The following is an 11,895-nucleotide window of genomic DNA, read 5'->3' as shown; positions in this document are numbered from 1 at the left end:
AGGGAAATAATAAAATAATAAAATTATAATTTTTTCTTATGTTTTATTTTTATTATTTTATTATTTCCCTTCTACGTGACTTTACCGAAAGAACCAAGAAGATGATTGTCGTTAATTCATGTTTGGTATATTTAACTTGACTTCTAACGCTGAACGGCGCCCTGCCCTAAGCAAATACGAAATTATAGGTTTGGTTTAATTTGCCCAGTTCGTGTTTCCCAGTGGTGTTGATGCCTCGACACCTCGGTGATAATATTAGTGTACACTAAATAGGAATCAAATACCCAAGACAGATTCCATGTGTCTTGCTCCTTTGGAATATTTGGCCAATTCCACGAATGAGTGTTTGGATTCAAGTGGCAGGAGAGTGACGTTGCCCGGATACAATCCACGATGTATAAACGAGGCGACAGCACAGACTCAGTCCACAGACACACCTTTCTCATTTAATCTATCAAGGATCTGCGGAAGGGTGGCGGGACCATTGTTGTTTTGCTCCCTCGCGAGCACATCGCAGCCCGCGCAACCCGGTATGCAATGGTAGTCACCCAATATACAAAAGCACTAACCAATATTCTTAGGTTTTTTCGGGAAAGTCACGTAGGTAAAAAATTAAAATTAATTAAAGTAAAATAAAAATAAAGTTAAAAAATAAAAATCACGACGTTTCGGAGGCAACACAAGCTTCCGTCTTCAGGTGGAACCGTCACAGCACGCTTACTGTATCAAGTGAATGAATACAGCAAGCGTGCTGTGACGGTTCCACCTGAAGACGGAAGCTTGTGTTGCTCCGAAACGTCGTGATTTTAATTTTATTTTAATTTTACTTTTATTCATTTTAATAAAAAAAATTTACCTACGTGACTTTACCGAAAAAACCTAAGAATATGAATCCTTGCAGTCACGAAAGCTTCAAATCTAGAAGCACTAAACAAGGCTCAGCCGTCCTCAGCTTCCAAGCTTTGGACGCGGAATGGGCACACCGAGGAGCAATTGAGTCGCGTGAACATGGGGTGGGGGGGTCTCATAAAGGAACTTATATCGTGAACATGAGCGTCGGGTTACGCTGAGCTGAGCGCAGAGAAGCCCATGGCGATGACACGGAGTGAACACGCGGGTTGGGCAATCAAATGTGGGCGCCCGCTGCTCCCCTCTCCCTCCACGGGACCATGTCCGCCCCCCCACCGCCCCCGCCCCCCCCACCACCCGCCCTTGTATATCTCGGCAGTGGAATCCGCATTTCATAAAGCCGCTCGAAATTAGGTTGCCAAGTTGGGTGCACCGCCAAGAATATTAAACCATCGACATATCACACTTATTCAATTTGCAGTTCTCTCTCTCGCTCTCTCTTTAGACGATGCCCAATTTGCTCCCAGCGTAGAGGGCGACTGCTCAATACGAGTCGTCCCCCCACCCCCCTGCACCCTCGGCTCGACACAAATGACAGCAGTGGGACATGATGGATACACAGTGCCGATGAACCATGGAGGCTCGTGAAGGCAAACAATGCGATTTGCCCTCCTCGTCAAAACTCATGGAGAAAAGATTATCTTCTTCCTTTCTTACTTTCCCAGTCACTACCATCGACACCATCGTCATCGTGACCCAGCCACGCAAGCAACATTTTATGGTCAAAGCCATCTGCATTCATATTCTTTGGGTATATCGGTAAAGCCACGTAGATAGAAAAAGAAAATCAAAATCACGACGTTTCGATCGCAACACAAGCAATCGTCTTCAGATGAAAAAGAAGACGATTGCTTTTGTTGCGATCGAAATGTCGCGATTTTGATTGTATTATTTTTTTCTATCTACGTGGCTTTACCGAAAGATCCAAAGAATATGAATTCCTGCAGTCTCGAAAGCTTCAAGCCATCTGCACTCCTTCATGATCCCTTCATTAAAATCCTACATCCTCATTATTACCTACATTCCTACATCATTTCATGAAAATCTTACATCGCATCACCCACATTCCTAATTTCTTGAGAACTGCTTTTTGTTAATTGGTTCTTTACCCTTCTATCTGGCAACAAAACTGACACCTTTTTGCAAGGAGTCATGTTTGCATAGACCGCAATACCTGCAGTCATAACACAAACAAAAGAACATAACTCTGATAATGTGCACTGTCCTTGAAGTTGATTGGTCCACACCCGAGACAGCTTTCCTTCGAGCCTAGTCTCATATGGGTTGGACCAGATGACGCCAAAAGGCGCACAACTCAAGGACAATGCACCATCAGAGTATGAGAGCTCGGGGCAAGCATCTACACTATGGGGACCTCATTTGCCAGTAAAAATATGATAATTGGTTCTTTACCCTTCTATCTGGCAACAAAACTGACACCTTTTTGTGTTTAGTTTGTTGTCCTTCCATCGCACCCTCCGATTAGCACGTTTGGCTACATACGGTGCAAAAGAAGTTCACACATCAAAACCCTACATCATCAATACCGACATTCCTACATCATCCTTGCCAACGGTGCCCCTACACATTGCTCTATCGTCATCTTTTAAGCAATGATCGTCAATCTCGCGCCCAATCATGTGTGCGCGCGCGCGTGTCTTCGTTTCATTTCACTGCAATGAAGCGACGCATCTCTCCGGCGGATTAGCGATATCACTTTGCCAGCTTCCTTAATTTCAGCAGCGGTGGTGGCCACACGAGCACGGGGAGGGGAGAAATCCCGAATTGAGAAGCTTTGGGGGGTGGAGGGTGGGAGCCAAGAGCGATAGAGGCCACCGCTAATGGCCGGGGCTCAGTGCGGCCTGGGGCACGGCTCGCGTGTCGCTTGACTAATGCGCTCATTTGCGCGCAAAGCGGAGCCGGCAGACACGTTCATTAGGCGGTACACGAACCGTACTTATCGGCGTCTCGCCACCGCGACCCCTTCTTCCCCCCCTCCCCCTCCATTGCTGCTCCCCAACCACCCTCTTCCCACTGCCGCAGACCCACACGCCTCCCCATACCTCTCCCTCGCCGAGCATCAACCTGCAGTCTCGTGGGGTCATCCTCTTGGGTGCGAAAAACTCTCCCATAGACCAGATTATTTCACGTTCGATTTTTTGGGCGAAAATACTCCGACGTCACCATCAGCAGCAGCGCTGGAGCCGCCGTTCTGTTTCTCCAGACGCCAACAATAACAATGGTTTAGTCTAGCGGCCCTTTTGGCTTTCCAGTCCAATATTATCCAGCAACTTTCATTTTTTCCACACGTGAACTCAAGATGTGCGTTGACATTCCGGGTCTCATCAGCAGTGAAGCTTGAAAGCCAATAGGTCGATGGACTAAAGCTATATTTTATTAGTATGTGGAGACAACAAAACGGGTAGGGGTCTGTTTATATTTGTCAATATACAATTCATTCATCCCCCAGCCATGCAGATAATGTCCTTGGTGGCCATGGGTAGTTCCCATAGCCCACCTCGTGACTGCAGACTAAATTGTATTTTTTGTTAAATAAAATAAAAATAAATCTTTACTGCAGTGTTTGCAAAGGATACGATCTCATTTTTATATAAAAATGGGACGCATCACAACAAGACTGAATTAAAAGGCATACGATGATTAATCCATTAAGCCAGAATGAGGAACAATTAATATATTCGTAAACATTGAAAATAATCCCCGCAAAATATTTAAGGCCACTTACAAATAATGCAAATTAAAAATCTCACCGTCTCTTTTCTCGAAGATCACTCTGCAGCTGGAAGGAATAAAAGCCTCTTCTACGTGGCCACGTTCCTGTGGTCGCATCTATCGACAGCCACAGGAGCCACGACAAGTCAGATTCAGGTGCAAGTGTCAGATTTGTTTTTCTCATCCACAATTAGCTGCACGTGCATATACGAATCTAAGAACATGCATCTCTACTTACGGGCACTATCGTGAGCTAAATCATCTATTAGTTATCGATCATTGCACGCATGTAGAGCAGAGGAGCACGCCGCTTGATATTATACGGCGTCTGCATCTATTTAGCATATCCCCCCCCCCCCTTTCCAGTTCCCAGCCCTCCCTCCACCACCCACTACCACCACCCACTACCACCCCCGCATATCTTTACGCGTTTCGCCGCTTCGTATGACAAATCGCCTCGCTGTGCAGTGAGCGGAGATGCCGCCGTGGCAGGGAATCAGAGCCGGCACTCAACGCGAGCTGCGGGCACGGGCCATCATCACGAACACCGCCGCCGTCTCCAAGCCGTGCTGACCGATTATATAATTATTCATCTCGTTTTCGCCACCGTATCGTTTCTACAGCTTCTGTTTGCGCCATCATCGTCGTCGTTAGCCGCGGTCAATCCACTGCCCGATGCGTGCCACGCCAAGCTGTCGTCACATTCTCTTTGGTCACTCCGTTGGTCTAAATGTCACATGGACAGATCGTGTGTATAAACAAAAACGCAAAACAATTGGGTCTTACAAGCACGGTTATACGGAGCCTCAACATTTAATCGCGAGCCTGATAATGTATGTTAATCGATGGCTGTCATCGTTTCTCGATTGTTCACCTGCCAAATCTTCGGCTTTTATCCATCGAGTCACAGCAGCTGTCCTGTCGCGTCTCCGATTAGCACGGTTGGCTATGTACGGTGTGAAAGAAGTTCAACATACATACTGGGTTCGCTGCAGTGGCGGCGCTAGGCATAAGCAAGCCAAGCAAAGGTTTAGGACCGCATGAGCTAATTAGCACGAAAAGACAATGCATCTCCATCACCTCTGCATTTCCCTTCTCATCTCACCGAATATCTATTGATCTCTACATTTATCTCATCTCATGAAAACTCACAATATATAATATATCTCATCAATCTTTTCTGGCACCTCACTAGAATTGTGTACATTTAAAGAGTTCCACTCAAATAATTTTCTGCGGAAGGCCCCCGATGGGCCAGCAGCACTGCCACCACCATTGGTTTCCTGTGAGATTTGTACTTTGCAAAAGTGACACTTTGTTCCACGATTATTAATAAGATAAAACGCGAGGCTTATTCGAGTGAAAAAGTGTTTTTTTCTCTCGAAAAAAGGACAGATAAAAATACTTACTTAAAATTATGCATCTAACAAGGACACTTACAAGGTATTACCTTTTTTATGAATAAAATGTGCGATAACGAAGCAAACGATAATAAGGAAATTTTGTATTCGTAGTCGTGAGTCATCTCATTCCTCTAATTGGAAACCCAATTATGACCCTGCACTTGGGCGAGGGAGCATCAACCGCTTCATGCTTTAGGAGGAGGAGGAGGGCCATTCCCAACCACAGAAGCAGCATCTCAAGTCAATATTCACCCATCATTACCATGTCATGTACAGCCCGGCAAAGCACCCATTGAGAGTGAAGGTCTCTTCAGGAAGAGCCGAGTTAAAAGCAAGTGCTGCTCTGTAGCACATTAAACACAGGACAACACGAAACGAGTAGCGCTGTGCAAGAATGAGGCGCTATTGATGAACAAAAAACACAACAAAAACACCGTTAAAAAATACATCATATTGATTGCTAAGAAATAGAACACGAAATTAGAACTAGCGTCGTGACAGAAGAACAAAGTAACAAAATAAAATTCAATAAACCGTTCACCTGCATACACATTTTTGTTACACATCCCATCAGCTACAAGGCCTTCTGTGAACGCATAACTTGAATAGATTTAATTATTAAGACAAGTCAAATCTGGACCGGCTTTGACGCCGACTCACATCGGCAGCCAGGCCTTGCTTGAACCGATGCCGGTGAAGTGCCCGACGTTATTATCGGCAAGGATTGAAGTGTGCGTGAGCAGAGATGGCCTCACCAGAACGGGGCGATCACCGGGGAACTACCGAAGGAGATGGAGCGATGAGATCAGCTCGTGTGCAGGTGCTGGCTGGATGGATTAGGAATGGTGAGGGATGGTGACAGCTTGTGGAGGCCTTCATCGATCAGCGGATCTTGGCCGAGGACGATCACACAACAAAGTGCGGTATATATCTTTAGTTTAATATAGGATTTTTGAAAGCGGATACAAATCTGGCACAGCAAAAAATAGGCATTGTAAACATTCGCCACACTCCGAGTAAAATATGGCACTTACAAATTCGCCCTCGATTGTCCCCCTGGTTGCTGTCTCTCTCTCGTCGACTGTAGTTGCTGGAGACTCGCGTTGCTTGCAACCTCAATACGTGGGGGGGGGGGGGGGGGGGGGGGGGGGGGTCTCCACGCCAAGATGAAGGTCTCAGCGGAACGCGGTTGAAGAGCCCCGCGTGATTCATGGCGCAGGGAGCAATTTGTTTTACTTCGTGTTATTTATGGTTATTAATTCCGGGCCAGGGTCAAGGAGGGGACCTTGGCCCCGCCTGTTAAGAGGTTTGGTTCTTTTTGCTTGCTATCGAGGCCACGGTGTTTACAAAAGACGATTAGGAAAATAACGAGAACAGAAACCAGCGAACAACTCGACACTCGCTGAAGACGTCATCGGAATCATTGAGGACGTAACCATCGGAACAGCAAAACGGGAAATCGGATTGAAAATTCACAATTAAGTAAGATGGTGACGGCTTGGAGAAGCCTTCATTCAGCAGTGGATTGATCATGGCTGATGATGAAAGTCCATAGATCCACACAGGGGCGGATGGATGATCTTGATTACATACTTTTTGGAAGAAAGACACATTTATTCAACCACGTTTCTAGTCGTCATTATTTAGTTGCAATGCGACATCATCGCGGTTGCAAGTGTTTCCTAATTCTTCCTTAAGCAGCGAAATTTCTCGATTCGCGGAGGGCTCGCTTTTACTCGCCAAACGTGCAAACCCCACCGGTGGCGAGATGTTAACTACCTCACCTGGTATACAGGAGGTCGTGGGTTTGATCCCGACCCTGACGCCTGCTGCTGTATATTTAGAGTTTGCATGTTTCTCCCCGTGGTCGCGTGGATTTTTCCTCCGGATCTTCCGGTTTCCCCTCTACATTCAGAATCACGGCGTTTCGAGTATTTGTCCGCTGTCAATTTCCACTTGATAAGCCACTTCGTTGAGCTATCATTTGTGGCCAGGTCGCTTCTGAAAACAGAGCAATGTGGCTCGGTGGCCCTTACCCGGTGAAATAAAAAGTAGTTTCGTTTTAAATTTCCGACAAGGGCACACATTGCTCTGTCGTGCACGAATTTTTGCAAGTGCATTTTAAGGGCTTCTAGTGTGTGCTAATGTCCGAGACCACCTTACGAGATGATTTCTTTATTCCTCCAAGCCGAGTGCCTGAGTCGTTTCCAGCGAAATGTGAACTCGGTGGCATTTCGTCCCGAAGTTGCGCAAGGCGGGGCACGTCGGGTGGATTCGGCATGCGGGTGGTGTTGGGGGAACACGAGTTCATTACTTACGCGTGAACCCACACGCGTACACAATTACATACGCGCGCGTAAATACGTTCGTACACACACACTCACACATTCACCCATCCACACTTGCACAATCACGCACCAACATTCACTCCGCACCCACCAACATGCATCTTCCTGTACTATATATATTATTGGGCCAAGTTCTATATATAAAAAAGACCGACACAGAGCACGAGGGGGATAATGTGGCCCAAGGATGATATTTACACATCGGCTTCGTAGCCGAGTGCGCCAACCAACACGCCACCGCTCCTCACCGCAAAGGCTTGCCCACATGCACACACGAGCACCCGTTTCTAACGACACATCGCACGCGTGCACACGCCGGATGATCAAGGCGACCCGGGCATGCAGAGCCATGAATCGGGACGCAAATTCTTAACTTCGTGTCTCTAAATGCGAGCGAGCGTAGTGGCCGAGCAACCACCCCCCCCCCCCCCCCTTCTAGCGACGCGCGTTCTGTGCGTTCTGCGGCTGAGGCCGGGGACTCTGGGTATTGATTGACACCGTCTCCTGGACTTTCCAGCCAGGAGCCTGTCCCGAGGGAGCGATCCGCGGGCTCATTACAGGACGGAGCCATTAGCCGCATCTGCCGTGCGCCGCAGCCGAATGCCCACCCCGCGCAGTTTCCGCGAAGGACTGTGAACAAAAAACGAATATACAGACATTTCCATCACGTGGACACGTTCAATCCGTTAACCTGCGGGCATTCGCGTCAAGCCGTGCGTTTCTTCATTTTTAAATCCTTTATATTAAGTTCGCTTGCTTGCTTGCTTGCGTGCTTGCGTGCTTGCTTGCTTGCTTACGACCGTGCAAATTTTTCGGTCGTTTTAACCCACTTCCTGTGATCCAATCGAGCTGACATTTTGCACACAGACTCGTTGTGCGTGACAATTTCTTTTCGTGAAATTTTTTTTCCAAAATTTTACACTGTTTAGGGAAATTTTTTAAAATATTTAATTACCAATTGCTTAATGCTGGCAGACAATCATCTGACCCATAGGTGGCAGCCATCTCAAGCCAGAGGACGAGAGGACTCTAGCCGCCACGCATATAAAGGATTTAGAGTGAAAAACTTTGTTTTTACGGGTTAATTTTTTTCTTTCCAGAAGTATTTAAGCAGACAAACTGTGGACAGGCTTCGATTTTTAAGACGCTAAAGGCAGCAGTGTAAAAAAATCGATTTGCTCCGGCAGTACATAAACTAAGATTGGAACGATGCAGAAAATCTTAGCATGGTACCTGCGCAAGGACGACACGCAAACATCGCGAAGTGTTAAATATTTTCACCGTACCTCCGATTAGCACAGTTTGCTACGTAGGGTGCGAAAGAAGTTCAGCATACATATTTCAACCAAGGCCGTTCGGCTGCCCGATGTTCATAGGCGAGAACTCGACGAACACACTTGGGCTCAATCAGCACTGGACAGCAAAAGTGTACACGATTTCTCACACGTTAATACAGTAACCCCTTCGCCGTGACAGCGTAGCTGTGATTGTAACAATTTCACAGCGACTGGCGTGATGAAGTATGGCGAAATAACCCCCATGATTGACGCGGCGTGGGCAGTCCCTGCATCCAACCGCGATCTGACAAAGGGATGTAATCATGGTGAATACTGCGGGTGTATCAACCATGAAATACGAGCTCGTCCTGCTTCACAGTGACCTTTTAAAGATCGCGTGACGTCTTTCGAAGTCGGTGTGATTGTCCTCGCATTAGAAAAAAAGTCCTCGCAATTTCATTAAGTGGAAGAAAAAAATCTGGCAATCGTCGCCCCCTACTGCGAAAAACGAGCAGATACCCTCCCTTAAATAGTCGATGGTTTTTTTTTCTGGGTAAATAAAGGACGTATACTAAAGAACATACATTCATCAAGATCACTGTGGCCTTAATCGGGAAATATATTATAGGCGACGTTTTGGGCAATGTCCCTTCTGCACAGCACAAGGAGAAGTCAGAGTGGATAAGAGTTGGAGAGTGGATAATAAGAGTTACACTTTATACCTTGTGGCCTGATGAAAATTTACTTTTTTATATTTTATGCAAGACCGGTTTTTAAATTTGGTACGTAAAGTTACCTAAAATAGCACCGATTGGGCAAAAGACACACTCCTTAAATAAAAGTTATTATTCATTGATACTGAAATTCTAAAATGTTGCTGGCACACAATTGTGGGTAGATTTGTTCACGCGAGCACAAGGCACACTCCATTTATTTAGCAATGCAATCCTGGGGCCCGATAGTAAAAGCTACAAATTACTCTGATTTTTGTTACAAGTATAATTAATAAAGCTTTTAATAAATGTTACGATCGGCTGGTGTTTAGCGCTTCATCTATAACAGTCTTTACCGGTGGTGGGGCACACACATTAGCACATTAAACACATTATGGGACCTCCTTTGACAGTACCAAAATATGATAATAGGTTTTCCCCTTTTTTCACATTAAACACATTAACACCGCAGTCACTTCTGTCTTTTGTATCCACTTTTCAGGTGATGAATATCGTTAACAGTACGTACAGACGTTTCAATGCACAGCAAAAGTAAATCCAGGAGAACATACTTCAGAGAATGTCATCCATGGTGAATAAATCCACGACGCACTTATTGAGCAACCTATTTACAACCACGCGACTATTATGCGTTTTGTAATATAATCAGAGCTTCATCTTCTTGGTTCTTTCGGTAAAGTCACGTAGAAGGGAAGTAATAAAATAATAAAAATAAAACATAATAAAACAATTCTCACGACGTTTCGGCCACAACGCAAGCAGCCGTCCTCAGGTGAAGAAGGTCCATTACCGGAAACGCAAGCAGCCGTCCTCAGGTGAAAACCTCAGGTGAGGGGAGTCAGCGTCTGATTCAGACGCTGACAGACCTGGTCTTCACCTGAGGACGGCTGCTTGCGTTGTGGCCGAAACGTCGTGAGAATTATTTTATTATGTTTTATTTTTTATTATTTTATTACTTCCCTTCTACATGACTTTACCGAAAGAACCAAGAATATGAATCCCTGCAGTCACGAAAGCTTTAAGTCGAAATATGATCAGAGCTATTTTACAAGAGGTGACCGTAAGATCGTGGGTGGAGCAACTGTCAACAATCTTACAATGTCTTTCACAAAACCTAATTATGCAAGTGTTCGACATGAATACGCTATACCGATGGTATAATTACACATGTCTGTCCCATGGTCGCTATGAACTCGTACTGCAGTGAGTTTCAGTGTAGACTACTCTATGCGCACGCTACGGCCGATACTCTTGCTGCAGGCCGCTTATCCGTGGTTGCCCCGCCTAGGCCATCACTCTCACTGGCCCTGGCTATACCATTGCGCGACCTTCGGTCATCCTTGCAGCCGCTTTTGGCTAACCATCGAACAATGACGGGTCACTGCATCGCGCGCTTTCAGATGCGCATGTGCGCCCGTCTGGAACGTTCTTTCTTCCGATATTAGGAAGCCACTGGAGATATGTAATTTAAAATCTTGATTGAAAACGAATTTCTTGGAACTGCTTTATGTTTAGATTGTTGTCCTTCCCCCGCACCGATTAGCATGGTTAGCTACGTACGCTGCGAAAGAAGTTCAACAAACATTACCTACACGATCTCCGTTTCCCGTGCCCTTTTTCTACTTTCCGCTCTCCTCTCGTTCTCTGACACTTTCTTCTCTTGTTCTTGGCCGCTCCGATAATGGCAGTCAGTGTTCAGTACCGGTGGGTACGCACTGCCGATCTGCGTTGGACACCCGTCGCCTTACATAGCCCGGATCGCCAAAAAATCCCCTACTACCCCCGAATATGGTTTGCACGTCCATAGTGCGGCACTTCCAAACTCACGAATCGCTGTCTCTTCAGCCAATGGTTCTCCTAGAATCTCACTCTCAGCTAAGTGGACCTCCTGTGATCATACCCTGCAAACTGCAGTCTTCCGTTTCTTTCTCTCTATCTTTCACAGCCTTTCCCCGATTGGACGCCATTCGGATCCTGGACATTTAACACAAGGCATTTCACATGGTCACCTTAAACGCGTGTTTTAATTGGCTGTGGGATCTCCTCGCCATGCCCGCGTAACACACCAAGCACCACGTGATGAGCGCCGAACGTGATCCCTTCAAAACGCACCGTCATCTCCCCGTGCATTAACATCCCCATTAACTCGTCATCGTGATTATCCTCGTCACCACCCTCAATTCCATCTGCGTTCAGGTTGCAGCACGTCAATATAAAGAAAGTGGAGAGGCCCCTTGCAGTGAGATAAGTGGCTGAGCGAACTACAATTCAAAACATTTTTTAAATGTCGAAATAATTCCCCTCTTTTTAGTGCGGGGAAGATGGTTGTCGTGACAAATTGTCCGTTGTCCTTTTTTTCCAGGTGGTAGATCTCATAACCGCGGACTGTTCCCTTACTGCTAGAGTAAAAATATGTTTGCAAACACAATGGGCATATGTAAACACCGCATAAAGAGACCATTCTCGACATGACGATTTACCACCAGCCAAT

General features: G+C 46.1%; 1 non-coding gene across 1 annotated transcript; it reads left to right on the top strand.

The window, feature by feature from the left end:
- The first annotated feature begins 8,566 nt into the window (after positions 1-8,566).
- On the top strand, positions 8,567-8,672 carry LOC133346254 (U6 spliceosomal RNA). The gene has a single exon (XR_009755522.1). It is a non-coding gene; the product is annotated as a U6 spliceosomal RNA (small nuclear RNA).
- The last annotated feature ends 3,223 nt before the right edge of the window (positions 8,673-11,895 follow it).

The sequence above is a fragment of the Lethenteron reissneri genome, chromosome 23, assembly GCF_015708825.2.
Source record: "Lethenteron reissneri isolate LAM-NWPU_2019-01 chromosome 23, ASM1570882v1, whole genome shotgun sequence".
Lineage (NCBI taxonomy): Eukaryota > Metazoa > Chordata > Hyperoartia > Petromyzontiformes > Petromyzontidae > Lethenteron > Lethenteron reissneri.
Note: the sequence above shows the minus strand (reverse complement) of the source record. Positions and strands in the feature narration are given on the sequence as shown.